This window comes from Nanorana parkeri, unplaced genomic scaffold (assembly GCF_000935625.1).
Source record: "Nanorana parkeri isolate BGI_ZX_2015 unplaced genomic scaffold, ASM93562v1 scaffold1277, whole genome shotgun sequence".
NCBI lineage: Eukaryota > Metazoa > Chordata > Amphibia > Anura > Dicroglossidae > Nanorana > Nanorana parkeri.
Genome location: NW_017307545.1, coordinates 12,484 through 28,925, shown reverse-complemented (window position 1 = coordinate 28,925; position 16,442 = coordinate 12,484). Strand labels below are relative to the sequence as shown.

General features: G+C 43.8%; 1 protein-coding gene across 1 annotated transcript in view; it reads right to left on the bottom strand.

The window, feature by feature from the left end:
* STRN (striatin) overlaps positions 1-16,442 on the bottom strand; it is a 121,026-nt gene that overhangs the window by 96,738 nt on the left and 7,846 nt on the right. The window lies entirely within an intron of this gene.

Below are 16,442 nucleotides of genomic sequence, written 5' to 3'. Positions count from 1 at the left end.
CTAATGATTTTAGGGCAGTTTCTCACCAGGCTGCGTACAGATCTCCCCAGAGCTGAATACAGATCTCCCCAGAGCTGAATACAGATCTCCGCAGAGCTGAATACAGACCTCGCCAGAGCCGAGTACAGATCTCACCAGAGCTAAATACAGATGCATCACCAGGATGCGTTCAGATGCACAAGGTTGCCTCCAGATGTCACTAGGCTGCTTTCAGATGCTTCACAAGGCTGCATCCAGATGTCACCAGGTTGTGTACAGATGTCACCAGGTTGTGTACAGATGTCACCAGGCTGCATCCAGATGTCACCAGGCTGTGTACCGATTTCACCAGGCTGCGTCCAGATGCGTCACCAGGCTGCGTCCAGATGCGTCACCAGGCTGCGTCCAGATGCGTCACCAGGCTGCGTCCAGATGTCACCAGGCTGGGTCCAGATGTCACCAGGCTGTGTCCAGATGTCACCAGGCTGCGTCCAGATGTCACCAGGGCTGCCAATGAGTCTCTCCAGGGCTGCATACAGATGTCACCAGGGCTGCCTATTGGATCTCTCCATCGCTGCATACATGTCAGCAGGGCTGCCTATGGGTCTCTTCAGCGCTGCATACATGTCAGCAGGGCTGCCGATGGGTCTCTTCACGGCTCTGTGGACAGGTGCTGGGCTGGAGTGTAGTGAGCCGGACGGAGCGGGTGCCAGTCATGTGCCCGCTCCAAGGCTGTATTTGCAGTGTGGGGATGCCTCGAGCTCTGCGGAGATGGAGATGTGGGACCTGGCAGGCAGTGTCAAAGACAGCTACTGCCAGGTCCCCGGAAGGCTGCCTCAGGCCCCGCAAGAGTGTGACCTTGACAGCCGACCCGATGAAAACATTTAAAGGGCCGCTATACGGCTTTAGTATCAGGGCATTTTCAGGAGTACAAGTACCCCTGAAAATGCCCTGTATTGGTCCCTATACCGATACTAGTATGGGGACATCCCTACTTTCTATGGATCCACTTTGTGTGTACCAAATGATTTTGTAAATGCAGATGTTACCATATAAATGTAGCAGTGACATCATCACTGTGCTGTACATAGCCTGTGCAGAGAGGAGACTCCACAAACTACAGGAGGGGGCGCAAATCTGTATAGAACTGGAAGAAATGTAGAATGCACACCAAGTTTGAAGCACGATTACACATCCCTCTTATATTTAGACAATATTAGCTTATCCTGGAGTTCAGATTTAAGGCTGAAATCCAGACACAGTTTTTATTGCAATGCATTCCTCAATAGCCAATTGAGGAATGCAATAGCCAATAGTGACAACAGCCCTGGGCTGTACATAGCCTGTGCATACTGCAGAGCTGTAGGAGCAACCTAGCAGGCTCTATCCTCTACAGCAGGGGTCTCAAACCTCCGGCCCTCCAGCTGTGGTGGAACTACAAATCCCATGAGGCATTGCAAGATTCTCACAGCCACAGACATGACTCCTGAAGAAAGATGCATCATGGGATTTGTAGTTTCACCACAGCTGGAGGGCCGGAGGTTTGAGACCCCTGCTCTACAGACTGCCTGCAGTAAACTACAGGAGAGGGTGGAGACAAGACCAGTCACCCTTCACAAGGAGAGAGAGAGCAGCAGTGATTGGACTTTATTACAGGAAGCTCAAGCACAGAGGCAAAATTTCACACTGGATTATTGCACACATCTGTAAGAAATATACAAAGCACACCAAGATTCAAATAAGAATACACATGACTCTTGTATTTAGGCTATATTTGCTTATCCTGGAGTATTAAAAAAGAACACTGGGCATAACTTTTCATAACCCTTGCAGAGGTGCTACCCCTGCACTGCAAGGGTTAACTGCTCGTTTGTACCTAGGTGCAAAAATAAAGTTAGACTCACCCGATCCTCCGAGACAGCTTTCTCTTAGGGCCTTACAGCATCTCACCCCCTCTGCCACAGCAGTCCAAGGTTCCTCGAGTCATCCTGTCCAATACACTGTGTATAGGATGTGAGGACTCCAAGGGACATACTATTGCTGCAGCGTAGGAGGAGAGATGCTGCAGGCACCAGTCTAAGAACAAGGAGGATCCGAGGATCAGGTGAGTACAACCTTTTTATTTTAGCATCTAGATGAAAATGAGCAGTTCACCCTTGCAGTCCAGGGTAGCCCCACTGCAAGAGTTAATAAACATGTTGCCCATAGTTCTTCTTTAAAGCACTTCTTTTTGCTTAGGATGGAGTGAGGAAGGGTCAGATCCCCTGTTAGAGGTTTATTTCTGTCTGTGTGATTTGGGAGATTTGCCTTCGGGTGTCCTTCAAACCATTGAACATCATGGGAAATCCAAACTTTTACAGTTGCCACTGGAGCAGAAGAGGAGAAACCTTCCAATAGGAACATCTGTTCTAGTGATACGAGTGTCATATTTCCCTCACTTTGGACAGATTTCCTTTCAGGACACGTGCAGAAACAACAAAGATTTTAGTTTAGATACACTTTGAAGCAATGTATCTCTAAAATGTACACTGAGCCACGCATGTCCTGCATGGGTTTATTCTCAGCATGCCGTGGGGTCAGGCTTAATTATTTCCAGTACCCATGTTTTGAAGTTGCGTTATCCCGGGCTGGCCAATCAAGATGGTCAAAGATGCGGAACCTGGGAGAACAATGGATAAAGATGTCAAGCTTTAAAATGCGGCTAACTAATCGATTTTGAAAATAATCGTTAGCTGCTGCTCTAGATAAAGGCTCACCCTAATCCAGGGATCCCCCACTAACCACCAGGGAGCCCCGACTGGGAGGGCATGGCTACGGTGCCATTCACTTCAATGGCCCGCCACGGCCCCTCCTGCCCCACAAAAAAGTGAGCCGGCCGCAATGCGAGGCAGTGTGTTCTGGCCAGAATCGGGCCAGAACACACTGCATCTGGTGTGAACGAGGCCTAACACATGAAAAACTTGTAACATAAAACAAATGTCAATCCAAACGAAACTTATAAGTGCAATACGATATCAGTCTAAACAACTTGACGGGCGATAAATTCAAATGCAGGGACAAACTCCACTTGTAATCGCACATAGTGCATCTCTCTACATATGAGAAAAATCTTCTTGAGTGAAAAAAAAAGTTAATCAAACATGCAAAAGTGGATCAATCAGCTTACCGATTGGCTCACCACTAAAATACTTTAGGATGACTAGTAATATTATTGTTCCCTTACTTCAGGGCTTTGGGTGGATACCTCCTAATCCTCCTGTATTGAATTGTATTGTTACTTAACTGTCTCCCTTTATTTTGTAATGTGCTGTACCAATTGTTGGTGCTGTATAAATCCATAATAATTATAATAATAAGATGTTAATTTCAGCTGAATATGTGCTTCTAAATTATATGTTGTAACTCAGCTTTCGGAGAGACTTAACACTGTATTAGGTGTGAAAAAATCTGTTTGCAAACATATGTAACCAAATGCAGAGATGAATTCAAAGACCACATTTCTTAAACAGATATGTGCCCGGTATACTCACTACTCTAGAACGGTAGGCAACATCCAGCTGTGGTGAAACCACAAATACCATCATGCCTCTATCTCTGGGAGTCATGTCCTGGGTTATCAGAGTCTTGCAATGCCTCATGGGATTTGTAGTTCCACCACAGCTGGAGTGTGAAAGTTGCCAACCCCTGCACTAGATAATATTTCACAAACTACTTGTTTTAATAGGAAATATCAAATAATTTTGTAGACATGATTATTGATCTTCTGACTGTTACTGAAAATGGCTTTGCGTGCCCTCTGTGGCACTTGTGCCTTTGTTTGCTGGCCCCAGATGTAACTCCTGTGCATTCAGATGAGCTAGTACGGTACATTGCACTGCACGTGTGCTGCAGGCAGTATAGACGAAATGAAAGTTTGGAGCCATAGGAAGTTGACCTTGCATGTCTCTTCTGTCGAGAAAACTGTACCTTAACTGTACATTTTTTTAAAATGTAGTTCTGCAGAGGTGTCAACATGGTAGAACAGTTTACAGCAGGGGTGGGCAACTCTTCATTGGACTTGTAGTTCCACAGCAGCAGGAGGAACCGAGTGGCCCACCCCTGGTTTATAGGATGATAGGAAAGTAGCATGCGCTGCAGCAAAAACTTGGTGTGGCCAAATTGTGTGAAAGATGTGGCTGAAAAAGCGGTTCGGTGTCACGCTTACATACAAAGAACAAAAATCAAAAGATTGTATAGTGCATATGCCAGAAGACATGTCACTGTGCATATCCATATACAGTATACAGTAATATATCGTAAAAGTGGGTCAACATTTTCAAAACAATAACCAAAACAGTATAATAAACTTTTAATACATTTTACACATATGAACATCTTAGGACTGTCTTGCACAATATGGGACACCTGGCAACTAGGCCAAGAAAAGGTCTCAGATCAGTTCTTCAGTGAAGGAGAGGAATCGGGGGAGATTCTCATCATGCAGGGTGAAAGGGGAAAAAACAGGGTGACTCCTGAGGGTGATTTGAAATGAATGGATCTGCTCTTACTGATTGAAATTGATTTTTTTTTTAACGGGTCAAGGGTCATGCTTCCTGTTTCAGGAAATATTAGTATTTTTTTTAAAAGCTTTCCTGTGAGAAATGTCCAGGTCACCAGTGCTGTCTGCAAAGCCCTAAGCAAAAAAAAAAGCTTGTTTTATATAATGTAGTTTATTTATTTACTGCATTTCAAATCAATTGCATAAACCAGCATTTTAATAAAAAAAACAAAAAACCTTGCAACTGGGCTTCTGACTTTCTCCCACGTGATATCACTGTGCCTCCAATTTTCATACCAATAGTGATGAGCAGGGTTGTCTTCAAAGACGCAGTCTGAGGTTGTTGCCTCAGGCGGCATCTCTTTGGGTCACGTGGGTGGTGGCAGAACCTGCTACCCCCTTTCCGGCCAGAGCATCCAAGGTTGCTAAGAGCCAGGCAGGGAGATATGTAAGGGCCATACACATCTCCCCTCTGAGCTCTTAGCAACCTAGAACACTCCAGCTGGTGTCCTGCCCAGCTCTTGGCAACCGGTCAGTGAGCTGGGTGGGACGCCAGAGCTGGGCGGTGCACCACCAGGACACGGCCAGAGCACCCTTAGCATGCACCTCCAGCACCTCATGCTATGAACACCTTTAGTGATAATCACTTGCAATCTCATGAGAATGCTCTTTTGTGAATTTCGAGCACCCAGTTCACACCATGCATCAGTGAGGCATGGTGACATCACCTGGGCCTCCTGAAAGTGTCCGAAGCCATTTTTTCCTAGTTATAAATAGAATAGGGGGAGGGGGTTAGACCCTCTGTCAGATTTTTGCTGCTACCTGGGGCTCCGTTAGAGAGAATTATTCTCACTTACCGTCCTACTGAAAATGTTTTACTAGGCAGGAAATGAGGGTAACTTTCCAACAACAAAACAGACAGCAATAACAATGCTTTCCTTTAATAGCACATGAGAAGGATAGAATCCCTATTAGATTTTCATTTTTGCCTGTGTTCCTGTTGCAGATTTCACTACACTTCCTGTCTGGTGATACTTTACTCAGCAGGACAGGAAAATAGGGTAACTCTCTAACAGAGCCCAATAGGAGTTCTAATCCATCTCCACTGTGTCCAATCAAGAAATAGTATTATTGGCTTGACATACACATTAATGCCCCTCTCCCTAGCAGCACATACTAACCTTTCCTTCACTCTCTCTATTGGGCTACTGGGAATAAGGAAATAAAGCATTGTGTAAACTCAGGGTTCTTCTAGTTGGAGCTTACACAGAGCTGAGGGCTATCTAACACCCAGAAGTATGTCAGATGCAGAAAATACTTCAGCTCAGATGCAAAGATCCGAGGCACGTGCAGTGAGGGGCAGGTAAGTATGAATAGGTTTCTTTTGCAGGGACCTTTTTTTCCAACTTATTCCTTTAAATAATATCTTTGTTTATAATGGGGGTAACTTGGCATCCACACATGTTAGGCAAAGCTCTGCTGTGAATTTCACGACTGTAAAGCTTTCTTGACACTCCCATCCGTCCTGTTGTCCCTTTGCCCTGGGCAGTGATCACTAGCAGGGTTATTCACAAAAGAGTGAAGAGTTTGAAGAAGGCAGGAGAAGTGAACAACCTAGGACAACATAGCTGAACTGGAACGTGAGCTGAATTGGAGAATTTTTCCAAATCAGCTATTTTGGCCTAGATTGTTCCCTTCTGCTGCGTTCTACAAACGTCACCCTTTTGTGAATAACCCTGTATGTGTTGAACCCGTTGACTTTAAAACAGAATACAGCCCATTAATTACTCTTTCTGTTACAAAGGTGGATTGTTAGCCCTGTCCCCAACCTGGAATACCAGGTTATCCATTTTTAGCTAGGTCAATTTTCAAGACATTTCTGGCATGGGAGATGCTCCTATCATCAGTAAAGCTCTTAGGGTCAGTTACCCACTCAAGCCCCACTACTGTACCTTCTGAGGATGTTTATGGGCTGTTAGTGTATCTCTTACTCCTGTGCCTTGCCTCATAATCACTCAACCACTGTTGCTCTCATAAAATGTCAATAATAATAATTCACTTCCATGCACACTGATTTTCCTAATGGAAACGGGATAAAAGTTATAAATCATATTCTGTAGGACACAACTATGGATTTGCGTTATCATAAGAAGAAGATTTTTGCTTTAAATTTATTAAATGGGTGCTGCATGGTGAGGGGAGTCTTGCATCTCTTGCATTTTTCTAATTTCATTGTAGTTTTGGGTAGAAATAGAAAAAATCCAAGAGGAAGAGCAAAAGTGGCACCTGGCACCCCCAAGTAATGGCTATGGTAAGTGTGTATGTGTATGCTAACAGAGATTTCAAGTAATCTACCTACCTTAAAGTGAACCTTTCTCTTCCCCAAACACATACATGTAGTAGTATCTTTATAATTAGCTCCTAGCAGCCATATTGTGTATATTAAAACTGGTTAGGAAAAGCTGGCAGTTGTCAACCCATAACAGGAAGTTCCTTAACAAGGACTTTTATAGCAAGAACACAAAGCATTATTTTTCTTGGAAGCATCCAGTTTTAAAATTTTGAAACACCTTTTTTTAAATTACAAATTTTATAATACAAGTTCATGTTCTAGTTTGTATGAGATTTTAGTGACTGTTCCTTAACCCAAATAATCTGTGGGAACAGGGTAGGACTGCCTGAGAATGAGGGTCTTTACACCTAATTAAGGCCAGGACTGTCTGTGAATGAGGGTCTTGACACCCCATCAAGGGTAGGACTGCCTGGGGATGAGGGTCTTGACAACCTATCAAGGCTAGGACTGCCTGAAGATGAGGGTCTTGATACCCCATCAAGGCTAGGACCGCCTGAAGATGAGGATCTTGACACCCCATCAAGGCTAGGACTGCCTGAAGATGAGGGTCTTGACTCCCCATCAAGACTAGGATTGCCTGAAGATGAGGGTCTTGACACCCCATCAAGACTAGGACTGTGTGAGGATAAGGGTCTTGAAACCCCATCCAATGCTTTTATTTTACATAAGCACTGTCATCTATTGTCACTATGTTTATGTAGCACCCTACTGGAAAGAATGCTATTAAATTTAGTAATTATCAGATTGTATGTGATCTGAGGCTGATTTGTAGTCTGGGTTAATTTGGTTTCCCCTAAACAGTCTGTGATTATTTTTCACCTGTCTGCTGCTAGGTGTACTGCTAGGTGTACCCTGGTCACAGAACAGAGCAACCAATGGGAGACTGTTATGAGTGGATATCCCTCTCCAGCCAATCACTGTTAGACAATGGCCATTGGTGCATGCTGGGGGAGGAGATAAATACTTGGACCATGTAAGCTTTCTCTTCCTCCCCCGGGCCCAGCCTGTCTACATTTACTGTACATCACCCGTTAAGAGCCACCGGCAGTGTTATCCTGTGCTGGGATATCGCTGACCTAGTAAGGGGGACGCTACATTTATTTGATGCAAATGGTCTTTTCACATGCTGATTTGCACAAATAAAACTAATAGCAATTTATAGTTTTATTGGTTTATACAACACATTTACTAAAGACAACATTGATAATATGTTGTGATGTCTTTCAGATTTCCTTGCAAAACTGTCATCAGCTTCCTTGTTTCTCTGATCAGTCTATATTACATTTCCTTAAGCTTATCTAAACCCAAAACCAAAAATGGAATATGCTGCAGCTTACCAGTCCTTAGTTATGGTGACTGTATTTGTTGTCTTTTTTTGCAGGCTTCATTCCTTTATTTTCAGCTAGTCATTCTGCACTTCCTGTCCTAGGGTGACACACACTCCACTGGATCTCTAGAGGGAGCAATGGTTGTCTCACCAGAACAGGACTACTCTTCATCTCTAACATGGGGGATGAGTGTAGGTAAGTAGGTAATTAGTAGTTTACAGAAAATAGATTTTGAAATAGATTTTGGAAAGACCAACCTATATTTTCTGTATTTGCTGAAAATGTTCTTGGCTGCATTAGTTTTCATTTTTCAGGCTAAAACATCTAGGAACTGGTAAGCGGCGATATATATTTAAATTTTATTCTTTGGATTAGATATCATTAAACTATAAGGTAATAGACTGAGCTGCACTGAGGACAAAGTGTCACTCTAGCCTCTGCGCCAACCCCCACTGTGCCTCCATGTTAAAAATTAATTTTCCTGTTTCCAACAAGTACCTGGGTACATAAATCAGTTGAAGACACTGACATTTGTCATACAGAGGCATGACACATTTCTAAAGAGTGTCTACATAGATAGCTCTTTACCCTGTGTTGGTAAATACCATTCTGGGGCTAGTTTTACTAGGGGTCTGATAGAGCTCTGCATGAGACAGACTCTGGATTCCGTGGACCGTAATTTGGTAGTGACTGCACAGGTCCTTATTAGGGTGCAGCTTGACCTAGCAGGGGATTTTGTGTGTGTGTGCTGGAGGCACAAGAGGGCCAAACCAGGCGCGTTTGTGCGGGAGGCACATGAGGCCCAAGCCAGTGGAGACTCTGCTGCGTGCTGGAAGCACATGTGGAACAGCCGAGAAAGGCTGGGAAAGGTCGACAGGGTCGGTGACATCCAAGGGAGCTGTTGGGGAGACTGAAAGAAAGTCAGTGAGCAGTGCGAGTATCACACAGGTGTGTGATTACATGAATGGAGCTGAGGAAAGCTGCTGAGCGATACGGAGAACTGTATTTGCAGAGAAGTAAGGTAAAGTCCTGAGACTAATACATCGGGAGTGTATGCGACAGCCAGATGCCGCTGAGACAGACATATGATGTTTAGGTGAATGTCAAATGAACTGTTATGTTTCGTTATGCTGAAGAAAAGTGAATTATTATGTGAAGTACATAGATTGTTGGCTTTTGAGTGAATAAAGACTGTCCTTTTTATGTTAAAGCCGGCTTCAGGAGTGGTCACTTAGCGTTAGACATGTGCACTGCCAAAAAATTTGTTTAGTTTCGTTTTAAATTCGGATTTGTGTTATTTCGTTTTTCGGGATTCGGGTGTGAAAGTCAATTCGGATTCGGAATTCGGATTCGGACGAAATTCGGTAGCGTTCGCACGAACGTTCGGTTCGTTTTCTGTTCTTATTCGTTTCTTATTCGTTTCTTATTCGTTTCTTATTCGTTTCCAGCAAAAGTGACATTTGAGGGGGAAAAAATATTTTTCTCCTTCTCTAATGTCACTTTGCTCCAACGAACTAAACGAATAAGAAACGAATACGAACAGAAAACGAAACGAACGTTTCGGAAATGGAAATTCGGATTCGTTTGCATTCGTTATGTCTGTAATTCGGAATTCGGATACATCCGAATGTCCGAATTTACGAAAATTCATCCGAATTTCGATTCGGAACGAAACGAATCGCACATGTCTACTTAGCGTTCTCCATTGTGCTACATTCCCCAAACTACCACAATATATATATCTCCATTAACTAATGCTAAAAGCTATGAATTCAGCATCACTACTCTATATATTTTAGGATTATTTTATAGAAACAATTAATCAATAAATGAATGACACTAACCATGCAACTATAAATCAGAAGACTCCTAAGACAGTAGCTAGAGAGCTGCATTTAGCTTCAAGGTTAGCCATGCATCATGAAGGTAGCTGCATCACTGCTCATACACAAATTAATAATCATTTCAAAACATGACTGTATAACTACCCTTTGGTAGAGTATTTAACACCCATCCTCTATATGTCAAAATCATTTTCAGTAATAATCATGCAATTAAATGAATACTAATAATGGCTAGAAAAACAAGGATACAGTGAAGAGCTTGGAGCGGTGTCTACTTAACACACGCAGGGACCATGGGGAACAAAAGTAGCCACCCTCCAGAAGGAAGGACAGTGTCATCACCAATTCAGAGATAATTTGAGGATCTACAGCCGAGTTCTACACAAATAAGATACATTTTTTGATAGGGCTGGTAATGAAATTAATGAAATTTTTCTTAATCGATTAATTTCGATTAATTATAACGCACATACAGATCCAACTACATTGGCCTATACACATACAGCACAGCAATAAAGTAATAAAATGAACTAGGATCACACTAATCCAGCACGTTATTAATCTCACATGCCCCACTCAATATGGCCGCCGCTTGAGTGGGGCAACTCAGAATAACAACGTGCTGGCTTAGTGTGATCCTAGTTCATTTTATTACTGTCAGGAAGCAGGGGGTGTTGCCCCTGCTCGGGGGCCACGGGCACGGCGCAGGGCACGGGTTTCCCATCAGCTTGGCAGAACTCCTGGTGCCCGGGTTGCAGTACGCATGCTCGAGTCGCACGGCACGTGCGCATGCGCGGTACGCAGGCATAAAAATGGCTTGGCCAGCTGATTTGAAAAATGTTCCGGAGGGCTTGGCAGCGAAAGGGTTAAAAGAACAAACACACACACATTACTAGACATGTGCAAAGATTATATATTCAGTTCGGACTAAATGAACGGAAACTAAAAATGTTTTCATGAGTTTCGTCAAACAAAACAAATTTTTATGCTATTGTGGATTTGGACGCTAGCGCATTCTGCGCATGCGCGCTGCCATCCTGGAGGCGGGGCACATGACGTCACATGCCGTACACTCCTGTTGGGGGGTCACAATTTCTGTTCTTGCCTCGGGCGCAAAAGGAGCTAGCTACGGCTCTGCGTGTACCGACCTTGGACCGCCTATTGTTTCTGACCCTCTGCTGCCTGCCTCGACCTCGGATTACCCTCGACTACCTCTTTGGATTGCCCCCTGGTTACCTTGCCTTCGGACCCTTCCGGCTGCGGGTTCCCTCTGTGCTGCTCGCCCGCGGATGCACCTGATAATTACTTCATTGCTGTGCTGTATGTGTATAGGCCAATGCCTTGGCTGGCACTCATGCAGAAAGTTTTTTGGGCAAACTCACCTGCCCAAATGGCTCCGTCAGCTTACGAAGGTGGGAGGAGTCCGGTGATGTCACGGACATCAACGTCACCGGACTCCTCCCCCTTCCCTTTGTTAGCCGTCACGGACATCAACGTCACCTGACTCCTCCCCCCTTCCCTTCGTTAGCCGACTGAGCCACTTAGGGAAGGGGGGAGGAGTCCGGTGATGTCGATGTCCGTGACCTCACTGGATCGCCGACGGGACTCCCGGAAGCCGGCGGAGAGGTGAGTGTTTTCATTAGCGATCAAAATAATTTTAAGTGTTTTAAAAAACCCGATTTGAAAAGGGTTATTACTTACCTGTGTCTTCCCCGCACGCTCCCGTCCAAAAAAGGGATAATTCTCGGGCGGCCGAAAAGCATCTTGGAGCGGGCGCATGTGCAGATCACATTTTTGGCCAGGACGCGAGGAGAAACAAAAGGTAAGTCTATGGACACGTGCACCCGCATGCAGACACAGTGGGACAGGAAGCGCCAGCAAGCTCAGAGGAGTCAGCGCTGGATCGGAGATCCGCCGCATCGCTGGAGGGACAGATGAAAAGGACAGGAAAGAAATAGAAGATCGGATTAAGAAACATCATTAAAGGTAAGTGCTGACATCAACATTGGGGGAGGGTAAAGCATTTTTGCCTTTAATATCACTTTAAGGTTTATCTCCTGAGTTTAGCGTCACTTACAATACACAGACAACAAATGGTCAATTTTGACAATATGCAGGCAATAATTGGGCAAATGTGATAATATGCTAGCAACAAACAGGCATGGAGGCACTATAGGGAAAAAAACAGGTAATTGTGACACTATTCAAGCAAATTACCCCCCACCCCGACACACCCAAACAAAAATGAGGGTGCCCGGAGTTTAGCTTTAGCAATTATTAGGGTCAAAAGTGACTTCAAGGTACTGCTGTTTTTTATTACTCCCTAGAAAATACATATGCTAGCAAATCAGAATGCAAGACCTTTTTTTTAAAAAAACAAACCACTCGTAAGAGAATGGTGGGGACTGCCATTGCCGGTCCCCTGTTAAAGACACTAGTGGCTTTGCTGTGATCAGCATCAGTGTTTTGGATCATAGACCTGATATGTCTTTATCTGCTCTTGGTCAGCGAGTCAAAAAGTCATCAGCCAGGCAACTGGCATTATCAGAAGGAAAACTCAGCAGTAATTGCCTATATTGGACTTTTCTATTATGCACGCAATACTTTTTTTATTTAGCACAGCAGGGTAAGATGCGGTACAATCGTAGCGTACTATGATACACCGATAAATCTTCTTGAAATATCATTCATGACATTTCAATAAAGTTCTTAAAAATAAAAGGTAAACAGTGCAATGCGCTGGTACATCAGTATTGGATTGCTGCCATGTGTCAGATTTTTCTACAGGATAACAAAGAAAAGCAAATACCTTTTGGGGGCCAAACAATCCCCCAGAATCAGGACTACAAAATATAGCAGATAAAAATGATACATGTGGAAAACATGAATAAGAACTTTGATCAAATAAAATAATTAAAATGTCTTGAGAAAAACATTTTTAAGACCTATTTTATAAAATGTCCACTAGAGGAAGTTAGAACAAAAAAACTGAATTACATTTACATATTTGAATTGACGAAAAAAAATCTATACTTTTATAATATACATAAAGCATATGGGAATATAAGTATATAGCAGTGACGTGTGGTACCTTCCATGCTGGGTGAGGCGTTCCCCCTGCCCGCCCCAGCCCTGCGCCCAGCCTGCCAATGCTCCACACCCCAACCCAGTCACCAAGCTATGTATGGAGGATGAAGGGAGGAGACAGGGAGCCTCCCTGTCCCCCACTTGCTCGTCACTGGTGAGGCATTGAGATCGATGTCCTCAGTGGGGTTTTTTTTTTTTTTTATTGGTTTAATGCTGCTTTGCCATTGGTTCAAACCATCCACAGAGCTCAAGCCTCTAACACAAAGTAGAGAAGCTCTGGCCTCATTATGTTAGGTTACACAAGCAGTGAGGAAGCCCGCTGCTGTGTAACCTAACTTAACTGTCAAAAGTCGAATGCAGCACCGCCTGTATAATTTACAGGCAGCGATCCATCCATTACAGGTTATACAGGGGGGAAGCTTTCCCTCCTGTGTAACCCGTTACAAGCCGCTCTGAATGGAGAAAAAGCTGTCAGCTCCAGACTTGAAGCTGACAACTTTCCCTCCATAATATTAGGTGAGGCTCTGCCTCACCTGCCTTCCCTGACCGCATGTCCCTGGTATATAGCCCCATAAATCCACATGACTAGAGGTGATAAGATACCAAAACCAAAAAGGGCTGTGTATCTGAATAGACACCTGTCTGTGCAGCCAATATAGGACCTTTGGTCTAGTTTACAACAAGAAAGGCTAGAAAGATTGGAACACGATCTTTAAGAAGAGTAAATACTTAGAGCTACAGACCAAAGTTAAAAAGGTTTAACTGTACCAGAAAAATATATTATTTCCATGGGCACAATCTGCTAAAAATAAATGGCAACAAATGATATTGTACATTGGAGTTCATGATACTACAGGATACTACATTATAAGATAAAGTCATGGCATTTATTTACCTTGAAATGGAACTTCCCCCCTTCCCTCCCTCATAATGTTGCTCTTGAAGCTTTTACAGATTTTATATGTTTTTTCTTTCTCTTGCACATACTTAGAGTTAAACTGGATCTTTGGTATTTTACGTCATGTTACTATAGTCCGGTTTCTACGCACTGAGAAACATATGCTGATCTATGTTTTTTTAAATGCATTTGAAGTGAAATGATGTTTAAATGATTATTGTATTATTTCTATCTGCATTTGAAGTTAAATGACCACAATGATTTTATCTTATATTTTATGAAATATCCTGAACACTGCCAATATAATTATGTGGACATTTATTTTTAGTGGATGCCATGGAAATAATTTATTTTTCTGGTAAAGTTAAACTTTTTCAGCTTAGGTCTGCAGCCATAAGTATTTTCCCTTCTTACAGATCATGTTTCAATCCTTCTATGTGCTCCTGTATTATCCTGAACACTACCAGTATAATTATGTTTACGTTTATTTTTAGCAGATTGTACCCCAAGGAAATAATATGCTTTTCTGGTACAGTTAAACTTTTTCTGGCTTGGGCCTTATGTTGACGTTTATTTTTAGCAGATTGTACCCCAAGGAAATAATATACTTTTCGTGTACAATTAAACTTTTTACCTTAAAGGAGAACTATGGGGTCAGTGTTTTTCCCCATAGTTCTCCTTGGGGTAACGGGAGGACACAAACTAGCGTCCTCCCGTTACCCTAAGCTCAGTATACCGCGAGCTACAGCTCGCGGTATACTGAGACGGCTCACCTGGAGCGGATCCTGACTTAGATGACGGGATCCGCCCAGCTGCGTGAGTGACAGCTGGCTCTGCCTATCTAGAGGCAGAGCCAGCTGTACCCGCCCCCTCCCCTGTCCGTTCCGCCAGTCAGCGCTGGCAGATCGGAGCGGGGAGAGGGGAATCCAGCCCCTCCCCCTGTCACGGCAGAGAGCCGTGACAGGATCGAGAGGTGAGGGAACCCGGTATGTGTTCTCTCACCTCCCCATCTACTGAGCCGACCTGTGACAGTCTCATTGTCACAGGTCGGCTTAGAACTATGAGGTGAGTGGAAATCACTCATGTCATAGTTCTCCTTTTAAGTATTTATTCTTCTTACGTATCATGTGCCAAGCTTTCCATGTTTTCTTGTTGTAAACTAGACTAAAGGTCCTATATTGGCTGCACAGATAGATATCTATTCAGATACACAGTCCTTTTTGGTTTTGCTGTCTTAACATCACGGACCATGTGGAGTTATAGGGTTGTATACTTATACACCCATATGTTTTTTGTAGATTTTCTATATATCTTTGACTTTTTGTAAATCAAATATCTAGTTGTTGTAATAGGCTTCATTTTATTTTTAGCTCTTACTCCCTCTAGTGGACTTAGTGAACAGGGTACATTAAAATGTATGGGGGTTTTTGTGTTTTGCGATTAAGTGCGGAAAAACGCGCAGGTGTGAACGGAGCCTAAAAACTAACAGGGTGCTGCTGATCATGCTCAAGGGAGCTGATGACTAAGAAGCATTGTCAGAGATACAAGCCAATGGTGAAGAACCAGATAGGGTCAATCAAGGCAAGGCTCAAACAAAGGGAACAATGTAGGCCTGTGTTCACAGTCTTGACCAGTTTTTCTACCTATAGCAGCCCCCTTATTGTAAGTGGAAAGCATTAAAGAAAAACCCTCATTGCTATGTCCTCTGAACTAAGCTGGACATACACTGGTAGTTATTTTCTCCTCCGTCATTCAATTGTATTGTAATACCCGAACAGTGACTGCAACTGATTGCCTTCATTTACTGTTCAGCCAACAATTTTCAGCCCAGCTCCTTTGACAAAAGTCAATTGGAAAAATTACTTTTGTTGAACAAAGTGGTGCTGATGGGGCCACCCACTGCTCAAATTTTGATCAAGTCAGCAGGACTTGACCAAAATTTGAGCAGTGTATAGCAGTCAGGGGCTGACCTACCACCGGTGCAGCCGGTGTGGCCGCCCCGTGGCCTGAGCCTAAAGGGGGGCCCAATATCCAATGTAACACAGCCCCGGGGCAGAGAGTGTCCGATTACCACATTGGCATCCGGTAGCCGGCGGGCCCCCTCATCTCTGCTCTGGGAGTGTCGGATGATCCGACACAGCGGTGTAGAGATGAGGGGCCCACCGGCAGCCGGATACTGAGTAGGACATGCTGTATAATCTACTGCTGGTATTTGTAGTGCTATATAGCAGGTCCCACTCTGCATTGCAGCAATGCAGAATGGGACCCTCTGTAGAGAGACTACAAATCTCAGCAGTACTTTATACAGCATGTGCCATTTTTCCTTTTTTTCCAACTTTTTTTGTGGTTGCTACAGGGGATGTGGGTTGGGGGTTTGTGGTTTTTTTTAGGGGGGGGGGGGGGGGGGGGGGGGGTG